Consider the following 3,761-nt stretch of genomic DNA (forward strand, 5'->3'; position numbering starts at 1 on the left):
GGGCAGGCAGGAGGGCTGTGCACGGGACCCCCCCCCCCCGAGTCGCTCCTCCTGGTGGCTGACCTGGACCCCTGCTGACAAATACCCAGTGGTCGGCAACAAGAGCCTGCGAATCCTAACTGTAACACCTCACAGGACCAGGCAGCTGGGTGGCCGCCGGTCGCTCCTTCCGTCGTGGAGCGTCCCCACCGGGAACAGGCGCTACTCTGGATCTGGCTGTGTCGTGGGCCTTGTGAGCCCATACACGTGCTCAGGAAATCCCACCCAGTCCCTGCATCCAAGGAGCTCATTTCTGAGCACAGGTACCACAAGGAACATGAGCACCCCTGGGCCACGCGCAGCCACGGGGGTGCAGCCCGTAGACCGGCAGAAGGACACGGGCCCAGAAGCTGGAGGAGTGGGCAGAGCTGCTTAGGTCACGCCAGTGACCTTAGGCCTCTGCCCTCCGTCCTGACTCATGGCCAGGCTCGTCTGCAGCGTGTGACCCAGGGCAGGACACTGCCAGCCCAGGAAGTAGGAGCTGGGGCCACAGCGAGTGAATGGGGAAAGGGGGTGCGGGCTTACCAGTCTGGCCTGCAGCAGGCAGGGACATGGGTGGGGCTGGGGACCTCAGGAACACCCCCCTGTGGCGTGCTGATGCGCCAGTGGGGGACCTTTGCAACCCTAGGATGGCAAGAAGCACAGGGGCCCCGACCCCCTCAGCAGTAAAGGTCGGGTCAGCCCAGCAGGGAGACCCGCCCATCCGAGGCCCTGGCTGAGTGAGGGCAACGTGGAAGGTCAGCGGCAGCGGGGTCACAAACACCAACAGTGGCTTGTGACCCCGTGGGGAGAAGAAAGGACATCATCCCGACTTGTCTGGAGCTGAACGCTTTTTATTCACCCCTCCTTTCCTCTTCCTTCCCCCTGCTGAGCAGTATCGGACTGGCTGCGGGTAGTGCTGGCATCTTCTCGAGGCTGCAGACACTGGGCACAGCCTGACCAGAACTCAGGGAGGTGGACATGCCCCAGGGGACCGCGGTCCCAGTCGCCTCCCACTGTCACAGTCAAGTGGTCCATGTCAACCTCCGTTGGGAAGGAAGTACACTGTGCCAGGCAGGGCCCCCGGAGGGGCGGGTGTGAGTGGAGGGACCATGCGTGGCTTCCACGGGGCAGAGCGTGGGCCTCCTGGCCACTTCTGCCCATAGCACATGCCCCCGCCTCCTGCGGGACTTGTCCCCTCACCGGATCTGTAGAGCCGCCACCCACCCCTAACGCAGGGGGCAGCTCGGGACCCAGACCTGGGAGTCACGGTGCGCTGAGCCCTGGCCCAGGGAGGGAGCCCTTTCCGGGTCGTGGAGAGAGAACCCTGCGTTCCTACTGGGTAACCGGGCTGGGACAGGTGGCCGGGCCCTGTCTGGGTCATGCCCCGTCCCCCTGCCGTGCAGAGAAACCGGAAGAGAAGGAGGCCGGGTGCAGAGAGAAGCAAAGCCAAGGAACAAGAGCCCCAGAGGCCAGCGCTGCGCCAGCTGAGCCCCTCGAGGCGTCGGGAGGCCACCGGTTGTAAAGGGGGACGGCAGGGGCTTGGGCCCCAGAGCAGCCAGAGGCCCGCCTCCCAGCCGCTGCGCCCCTCCCCCACCCCCACCCTCCGGTCCCGCCAGCGCTGGGGGGGCGGGGGGGGGGGGCGGGGGGAGGCCTGATGAGGGAGAGAGGGCGGTGAGTTTCTGGGCACCCACCCCCGCAAAGCCGCTGCACAAGTACCGCCGCGCCGGGACCTCCCACGGGAAACTGGAAGCACGCAGGTGCCCATCTGCTGCCGTCCGACCACAGTCAGCGCTGCCGCCGGCAGGCGGCCCACAGGGCGTGCGTGTGCGTGTGTGCGGCACTCACGCGGGTATAGACACGGTCTGGCAACCTCCACCCCAAGTCAGCTCTCAGCTCCAGGTCCAACAGCCGAGGCATCAGCACACCCAGGGAGCAGAATTTGCCTTTTGAGCTTATGCACCTTGGAAATGTCTGCTTTTATTTTTATAAGCGTGTGCCCCTCTGTAAGTTCTAAGGTGAATGTAAAGACAGAATACGGCAGGGAGTCAGCATCGGTGACTCAGATCTGAGACCCAGTTCTGGCCCCGGAGGATGCTGCCCTGGGGCCCAAGCGGGAGCTGGTCCGCTGCGGGGGGGGGGGCAGGGGAGGAGAACCCGGTACTGAGAGGGGCAGCTCCCAGGTCCTCTCCTCTCCATCTGGGCTCCCATCCAGTGCTGAGGGCACACTGGTCACCCAGAGGTTGGCCACCTGTCACTGTCCCTGCCTTGCCTCCCGTGCTCTGGGAAGACGGGGTTTCTGGTCACTCCTGTGTCCTGCTTAAAGAGGAGGCAGCGACAGCCTCAGTCAACAAGAGACCAGGAGAGAAGGAGCATCTTGGGTGAGGGAGTGATGGGGGCCTCGTGGTCTTGAACCACTCCACCCCTGATGGATAAAAGTTCTGGAAAATTCTCAGCAGGACCTGCTTCTCTTGGCCTGTCAGCTGTGGGCCCTTGGACAGGCCACTTGCTCCCCCGAGACTTCATTTCCTCATCTGTAGGAATGAGCTGAAGTGAGATGCCAGCAGGACAGCCCGTCGGTGGAGGCCCCAGCGTGCCCCGTGGGCCCACGGCCTCTGCCCCCGGGTGCTGAGGGACGGATCATGTGCAGGGAGGACCAGGATCCGACCCACTGGTCATCTCTGGCCTTCAGCAGCATCCCCTCCTTTCCAGTTACGGGGAGGGGCAGACACTGTGCTGCCCTGGTGTCCAGGGTCCGGAGCACATTGCTCAGCTTCCCTTGCAGCTAGATGCAGCACCGGGACTGAGCTGTTGCCAGTGAGGGTGAGCAGCAGTGTCACGTGCAGTGGGAAGGGTCCTTCAGTACGAGGGCTGTGCGCCTCTTTGCCCTTGTCCCTTCCTGCTGGTTGTAATGTACACCGATGGCTGGAGTGGCTTCCCTGCATCCTGAGGTGGAGTCCACAGCCGAGGATGACAGAGCCAAGCGGCAGAAGGAGCCTGGGTTCTTGGGGCACCTGGGAGGCTCAGTCAGTTGAGCCTCTGACCTCAGCTTAGGTCATGATCTCACAGTTCGTGGGTTCGAGCCCCGCGTCGGGCTCTGTGCTGACAGCTCAGAGCCTGGAGCCTGTTTCAGATTCTGCGTCTCCCTCTCTCTCTGCCCCTCCCCCGCTCATGTTCTGTCTCTCTCTCAAAAATGAATAAACATTAAAAATGTTTTAATATGCACTTTGGGGATGAGCACTGAGTGTTATGTAGAAACTAATTTGACAATAAACTATTTGTAAAAAAAAAAAAAAAAAAAATAAAAATGTTTTAATATTAAAAAAAGGAGCCTGGGTTCCTGATGACTCCGGTTTTCCTGGAGCCTTTATGTGAAAGAAAAAGAAAGGCCTCCCGCGTTTAAGTCGCTGTTATTTTGGAGTTTCTGCGGAGAGCTCGCGTATGGTTGAGTCCACCTCCAGGCGCTTGGGATTTCTCCGTGGCTGCGGCCCATCCGAGCCGGGGACCCCCACCTCCAGCGCCCCTTCCTCCCAGCCCCTCCCTCAGCCCCATGCTGCGGGGACACCGCCTTCGATAGTGCCCAGGACACTGTGATCTCTGAGGCCAGGTCAGCCCTCTCTCGGCACAGGGCGCTTATCACAGCCTGTAATTAGGTATTTATTGTGGGTTTCCTTGATTTTGCACGGCTGCCCTGGGCTGCCATTAACGTGAGGGCAGGAGCCCCGCCCCCGTGCCTTCCCCAC

The sequence above is a fragment of the Hyaena hyaena genome, unplaced genomic scaffold, assembly GCF_003009895.1.
Source record: "Hyaena hyaena isolate Hyena2069 unplaced genomic scaffold, ASM300989v1 scaffold_21, whole genome shotgun sequence".
NCBI classification, from domain to species: Eukaryota; Metazoa; Chordata; class Mammalia; order Carnivora; family Hyaenidae; genus Hyaena; species Hyaena hyaena.